Source organism: Schistocerca serialis, chromosome 11 (genome assembly GCF_023864345.2).
Source record: "Schistocerca serialis cubense isolate TAMUIC-IGC-003099 chromosome 11, iqSchSeri2.2, whole genome shotgun sequence".
Classification (NCBI taxonomy): Eukaryota; Metazoa; Arthropoda; class Insecta; order Orthoptera; family Acrididae; genus Schistocerca; species Schistocerca serialis.
Window position 1 is genome coordinate 89717079 of NC_064648.1, and position 7793 is coordinate 89724871.

General features: G+C 44.6%; 1 long non-coding RNA gene across 1 annotated transcript in view; it reads right to left on the bottom strand.

Annotated features, from left to right (window-relative positions):
* The window catches only part of LOC126427067 (uncharacterized), a 546217-nt gene extending 538775 nt beyond the window's left edge, over positions 1 to 7442 (bottom strand). Inside the window, exon 1 of the long non-coding RNA XR_007576518.1 lies at positions 7175 to 7442. This is a non-coding gene — a long non-coding RNA (uncharacterized LOC126427067). The remainder of the gene's footprint in view (positions 1 to 7174) is intronic.
* Positions 7443 to 7793: the final 351 nt, after the last annotated feature.

Below are 7793 nucleotides of genomic sequence, written 5' to 3' on the forward strand. Positions count from 1 at the left end.
TTAGTCAGGGCCATTGTTTTGTAGGGATTACTGAAAGTCAGATTGCGTTGCGCCAAAAATATTGTGTGTCAGTTTAAGCACAGTCACGTATAATTGTTCAAAGGGGACGTTTCAAAGTGACTTTGAACGTGGTGTTACAGTTGGCGCAAGAGCGACGGGACACAGCATCTCCGAGGTAGCGATGAAGTGGGGATTCTCCCGTACGACTATTTCACGAGTGTACCGTGAAGGTCGGGAATCCGGCAAAACAATAAGGGTCAGACATCGCTGCGGTCGGAAAAAGATTATGCAAGTAAGGGACCAACGACGATTGAAGAGAATCGTTCTACGTGACAGAAGTGAAACCCTTCCGCAAAATTGGTACAGATTTCAATGCTGGGCCATCGGCCAGTGTCAACGTGGGAACCGTTCAACGAAACACCATCGATATGGACTTTCGGAGCTGAAGGCCCACTCGTGAAGCTTTCGTGACTGCACGACGCCGGCCGCTGTGGCCGAGCGGTTCCAGGCGCTGCAGTCTGGAACCGCGCGACCGCTACGGTCGCAGGTTCGAATCCTTTCTCGGGCTTGGATGTGTGTGATGTCCTTAGGTTAGTTAGGTTTAAGTAGTTCTAAGTTCTAGCGGACTGACGACCTCAGATGTTAAGTCCCATGGTGCTCCGAGCCATTTGAACGATTTGACTGCACGACACAAAGCTATAGTCTACGCCTCGGCTGGGTCCGTCAACACCGACATTGGACTGTTGTTGATGACTGGAAACAGGTTGCCTGATCGGACGAGTCTCGTCTCGAATTGTGTCGAGCGTTTGGACGAGTACGGGTATGGAGAGAAACCCATGAATCCGTGGACCCTGTATGTCAGCAGGGGACTGTTCAAGATGGTGAAGGCTCTGTAATGGTGAGCGACGTGAGTAGTTGCGGTGATATGGGACCCCTGATACGTCTAAATACGACTCTCGACAGGTGACACGTATGTAAGCATCCTGTGTGATCAACTGCATCCATTCATGTCGATTATGCATTCCGATGGACTTGGACAATTCCAGCAGGACAATGCGACACTCCACACGTGCTGAATTGCTGAAAGTGGTTCCAGGAACACTCTTCTGAGTTTAAACACATCCGCTGGTCACCAAACTCTGCAGATATGAACATTAATTGGCATATCTAGGATGGCTTGCAACGTGGTGGTCAGAAGAGATATCCACCCCCTCGTACTCTTACGGATGTTTGATGGACAACCCTGCAGGATGCATGGTGTCAGTTCCCTCCAGCATTACTTCAGGCATTAGTCGAGTCCATGCCACGTCGTGTTGCGGCACTTCCGTGCGTGCGCGGAGGGAGGCGGGAGAGGGGGGGGGGGGGAGATACACGATATTATCGTTTCCTCACAAAGTTCGAGGCTTTATTGTGAGCATCTTACGAAAAATGTAAATTTCAAAGTAATGGCCATCGCTGGCCGCTACTTTCTCCCATCTTTCGAGCAGCATACGAATCCCGCGGCGGAAGAACTGGGCGTCTTTCGAGAAGAACCGTGCATCGATCCAATTTTGCAGTTGTTCATGTGACAGGAAGCGCTGGGCAGCCAGTTCGTGTGCCATTGAAAAACTGAACTAAAAATTTGGCAGTCAAAGGGAATAATGTGTGTAGAATACGTCGGGTGGAGTGGGAATTCCCATTTCAACGTTCCAAGGTATGTTTTGGCGGATTTTGCGACATGGGGTCGAGCACTGTCATGCTGCAAAGTCACCTCTTCATGTCTATCGCTGTAGTGTGGCCGTTTGTCTTTCAGTGCTCAGCCCAAACATATCTACTGCTTTCGATAACGATCCCCTGTGATAGTTCCCGTCGGTTGCAGTTGCATGGAAAGCTTTCTCTCTTGCACAACCATGCCGATCTTCAACGTCAAAATCACCGTTCTTGAAGCATGGAAGCCATTTTCTGCAAAGTTCTGTCACTAACAGGCGTTTCATCATAGGTCTTGCCCAGCCTTTTCTGAGCCTCAGCCCCAGATTCCTTCATATCAGAGGAGAAAATTAAAACCTCCCGCAGATGACGAGAACTAGGCTCGTACGCTGGCATACTCAGCCGAGAATAACTTCAAGATGCAATCAAAAATCGACTAATATTTTGATGGCGTTATGTTCTCAAATGCCTAAGCTTACCGTATGACACGGCCTACGACTTGCGCCACTATTTTCCACTAATGCTATCTACTGTGAAAAGGCGGAAGCAAAGTCGTAGACCTAATGCGCTGATGCAGCCCTGGAGAATGGCGTATTGTATCACAGCCGTCCACAACACGAGCACGAAGAGTCTCTACATTTGGTACCGGGGTTGCGTAGACGAGAGCTTTCAAATGCCCCCATAAATGAAAGTCGAGAGGGTTGAGGTCAGCGTGGAGGCCATGGAATTGGTCCGCCTCTACCAATCCATCGGTCACGGAATCTGTTGTCGAGAAGCGCACGAACACTTCGACTGAAATGTGCAGGAGCTCCATCGTGCACGAACCACATGTTGTGTATTCTGAAGGTGGCAGGGGTAAAATACAGGGAGCGAAAGGCTATTTACAATTTGTACAGAAACCAGATGGCAGTTATAAGAGTCGAGGGGCATGAAAGGGAAGCAGTGGTTGGGAAAGGAGTGAGACAGGGTTGTAGCCTCTCCCCGATGTTATTCAATCTGTATATTGAGCAAGCAGTAAAGGAAACAAAAGAAAAATTCGGAGTAGGTATTAAAATTCATGGAGAAGAAGTAAAAACTTTGAGGTTCGCCGATGACATTGTAATTCTGTCAGAGACAGCAAAGGGAAGAGCAGTTGAACGGAATGGACAGTGTCTTGAAAGGAAGATATAAGATGAACATCACCAAAAACAAAACGAGGATAATGGAATGTAGTCAAATTAAGTCGGGTGATGCTGAGGGAATTAGATTAGGAAATGAGACACTTAAAGTAGTAAAGGAGTTTTGCTATTTAGGGAGTAAAATAACTGATGGTCGAAGTAGAGAGGATATAAAATGTAGACTGGCAATGGCAAGGAAAGCGTTTCTCAAGAAGAGAAATTTGTTAACGTCGAGTATAGATTTAAGTGTCAGGAAGTCGTTTCTGAAAGTATTTGTATGGAGTGTAGCCATGTATGGAAGTGAAACATGGACGATAACTAGTTTGGACAAGAAGAGAATAGAAGCTTTCGAAATGTGGTGCTACAGAAGAATGCTGAAGTTAAGGTGGGTAGATCACGTAACTAATGAGGTATTGAGTAGGATTGGGGAGAAGAGAAGTTTGTGGCACAACTTGACTAGAAGAAGGGATCGGTTGGTAGGACATGTTTCGAGGCATCAAGGGATCACAAATTTAGCATTGGAGGGCACCGTGGAGGGTAAAAATCGTAGAGGGAGACCAAGAGATGAATACACTAAGCAGATTCTGAAGGATGTAGGTTGCAGTAGGTACTGGGAGATGAAGAAGCTTGCACAGGATAGAGTAGCATGGAGAGCTGCATCAAACCAGTCTCAGGACCGAAGACCACAACAACAAATATATATATATATATATATATATATTATATATATATATATATATATATATATATATATATATACACACATCAAAACAAGTCTAGTAAACAAGGGCTCTAAAGTGCATACCTCACGAAATACGAGAACCTGTTCATCTTCGATTCTCCCTGTCTTCTACTGCAAGGTCTTTACTTATTTTGGGAAGAGGAAACATGCATCCTAAAAATTCCCACCTTAAGAGCTATAACCACTTGTTCAGTATAACAAATGTGCACTAGCGAAGATGAGCAAGTGCTCATAGCTCTTAAGGTAAACGCTTTAGGACTCTACTTTACTAAACTCTTATACGTACAGATCATTCGGAAATTCTCGTTAAAAGCTTCTAGGACTTGTATAGGGGAGTGAGTACATAATATTTTGAATAGGTAGCCACGTCCGGAAACGTACTGTTTCTGTTCTTTGATGGTTTCAGTTCATACGTGTATGGCGTCCATGTCTCCTGAGGGAAAATGTCGCATGGCTGCTTGTCCTGGTATGCAATGGGGTAGAGAGAATGACGCGTAATACGTGAGTCTACTTCTTGGGGGGTCGTACTAAAAGTTCAATCTAGGAGACTCCTGTAGAGGCAGAGGAAGATCTGCTGGCAAGAGTTCCGGCCGCTGCACTGGAAAACGAAGAGACACTAGGTGGGCTGGAGAGTGTGTACCACAACATGCTCCGTAGGTACAACGTCTGTTACAACGTTTGTGTATGCCACATCGAGCCCTTATTGTAACGCATCAGTAATGTTCTGTACGTACAGTATGCTGGGGTCTTTTATGTTTCGGAATAATGTAAACACGTAATGTTCAAGTGTTAATGCAAACGAACGCGTTGAAGTGCTAAATGGATGTTTCGTCATTGTACTCCATCACGCCTAATTCAATTCCTCAAGCAGAGGCGGATCACAAAATTGTTAAGGCTTTCGTGGCCACTTGTTGACAAATTGCCTATTGGCTTCCGCATCGGGTTCTTCGGCCGACGTTCATCTGATGATTTTACTGACGTTTCGCCAGCACGAGTGGCTGGCATTGTCAGAGCTTCATCCTCCATTGCCAGTGCTACCGCAAGCTCGGCTCCAGTTCACCACCGGAAATGGAGGGTGAAGCTTTGACAATGCCAGCCACTCGTGCTGGCGAAACGTCAGTAAAACCATCAGATGAACGTCGGCCGAACAACCCGATACGGAAGCCAATACGCAGTTTGTCAGAGGTGGATGAGTTAAACATGTGAACTGAAACTGTCACAGAACATAAACGGTGAGTTTGCGGACATGGGTTCCTACTGAAAATATGTACTTACTCCCCTATACAAATCCTAGATGCTTGTAGCGGGAATTTCTGAACACCCTGTATACGGCACGCTATGAACAGTCGCAAGTGACGCCATGGGCTGCACGTAATTAGAATATCCTGGTGATCATTAATTAATGATTTCAATTTATTTTCAATTTCCCAAATAAATACTGAGAAGGCGTCTGGTTTGTTTGTGCACTGGCAGTAGAACGTGTACAAGGAAAACGTAAAGTTCGGCACATAACCTTTCAATCGCCACGGATATATCATCTCGGGCAATATAATATGTAACTAAAATCCACACCAGTAACAAACAAAACATTTTTTGTTGAATATATTCCGCATTTTTTCTAAATTGCGGAAATGGCGTCATGTAACCCTTTAATCTGCTGTTCAGTGAAGGCCATTATCCAGAACAGATTTTCGTTAAAATCAAAAATTATACACATATAAAGATTATATCAAATATGATGCTTATAAACAACGTTTCATCATGGAGAGGTAGATGCATGGAGCGTCAATTACAAATAACTAGCCATGGAATACACTATGCAATCATGAACAGCAATTAGCTAATGTGTAAATTTAGTTCTAATCAACTGGGATTCACGACTAGTATTACCTTTGTAAGAACTACCGAGAGAAACTTTAAATATATTTTTTGTTCTCCATTTCGAGTTGTGTATTGAAAATGACATTTGGTTCTTAAGCATAACGGGAAAAAAATTCTGCCTTTTCCATGAGCTCTATGGATCAACGTTTCTGTGCTTTACGTACTATAACAAAACTATAAGCAATGTTTCAGGCTTATTGTTCTTTTATTTTGTGCATTCCTTGTATAGTTTACTGTAGTTGACACGCCATGCTTCTGTCTCTGCATGAATGTACATTATTCATAAATATTATATTTTTGACACAGAGATTTCTTAATGTATATTGTGTAACTCTTGCTATAAACAAATATCTGTGAGTACAGCTTGTGCTTCTACTACAGTTTTCAAACAGCGTCCCATATCAATGACCTGTGCACAAAAGGGGCTGGGTTATTGTCTCCGACCGGTGAATAAAGAGGTGCTACTTTACGCTATTTCCGTAATATTTAACAGACGACGAACACGGGAGCCAAATTCGGAAAATGGTTGGGATGCTGGTCCATATTAATGGTTTTATTTCTTTTTCAATTATGCAAATGTCTTTCGGGAAGTGCCATTTTGTCGGAAACTGACGTTGTGAGCCCGTGGCTGTGTTCAAAATATAGGTTGACTCTCACATAGCAGACAACAGTAACCAGCCAGTTTTTTACAATGATGTTTATTTATTTCCATGTTCCCTGTTGTGAAACTTCTTAGTGTGTGAGTGGTGGTTTTCGATGCTGCAAGATCACAAAAGTCTGCGCTGGAACGTAATGGCGGGGATTTTTTATCGGCACCACCCTCCCACGGAAATTTCACCAGTTGGGAAAAGAAAAAGCGAAAACTAATGTAAAATATATCTTAACGTGAAGTAGACGTCTGAAAAGGAACCTGTCGGTTCGAAACCGGTAACGGCGCTATTTAAATAAATAAACAGCATTGTAAAAAGTGGTTGGCTGCTGTTGTCTTCTACGAAAGATAAAGTTTCCTTTAATTTACGTCTATGGTCACAATCTTTTCTGTTTAACAGATTACCGGTTTCGGTCTTTAATGACCATCATCAGATCTGCAGCAAAAATGGGAAGATATAAATACACTCGCAAACTGTATACAGCTTAAGAACAATACATGGAGCATATTGAAAAGTAGTACTGACAAAATTTAAATTTGTGCGCTTTAAATGTGAAGAGGCATACCTGTCTCATAAAAACAAAGTCCTAATGCACTGCAGCCATAATGGCATAGTACGCATTAACAGTTGACTATGCCACTATGGCTGCAGTGCATTAGGACTTTGTTTTTATGAGACAGGTATGCCTCTTCATATTTAAAGCGCACAAATCTAAATTTTGTCAGTACTACTTTTCAATATGCTCCATGTATTGCTCTTAAGCTGTATACAGTTTAAGAGCGTATTTATATATTCCCATTTTTGGTGCAGATCTGATGGTCATTAAAGACCGAAACCTGTAATGTTAAACAGAAAAGACTGTGACCATAGACGTAAATTAAAAGAAACTTATTACATATACGGGTCACTGTGTTTTTTCGCGATGATGTCGCAGCTTCTGACTCTACGAAAGAGTCAACCTGTCTTTTGGGAAGTGTTAGTTACGATTGTGTAGTGAATGAAACCGCTGTCTAGGGAAATGAAACGACGAAAAAGTTCGTGTATACAGTCTGGCTTACCTGTTCGGTCAGCCAGCTACGTATTTTCGTCAGTTACTGGTCAGCCAGGGGCGCTGGTTCCAAAACAACAATAGGGAAGAAAGTCGCAATTTCAACGGAGAACGGGTGCCGTTGTGTACGATTTTACAGAGAGTGCCATTTGTGCAGCTGGGAATGTCGCGAGAGCGCGGATCGCGCATTACGAGCGCTCATCGTATTCGTCGCGGGGCGCGGCACTGAACACAAATGCACATACGGGCGGACCGCGGGTGGCCCCTTCCACCTTCGACCGCCGGCGGCTGGGACGCGACTGAGCGGGCATAGGCAGCAACAGGTTAGCCCGGCGAGCGGTTCCGGGGCGCGACCGCACCGCGTCGCTGCCGTCGCCGGAGACGGCCGAGGTCACCCGATTTGCGGTTCCGCGCGATCCAAGCCGCTAGCCGGATTGGAACAAAATTTTGCGAACTGGTCACCGGTCGGTGAGCAAAGGGAAAGGGGGGGGGGGGGGGCAGAGCGAAGGGCGCCCGTCAGGAGGGCTGAGGGAGGGAGGAGATTACTTTATTATTACAGTTACATTGAAGCGGCGGATTCAAACACAGCGATACGTAAACAGGTAGAATACGGCGCTGCGGTCAGCAAC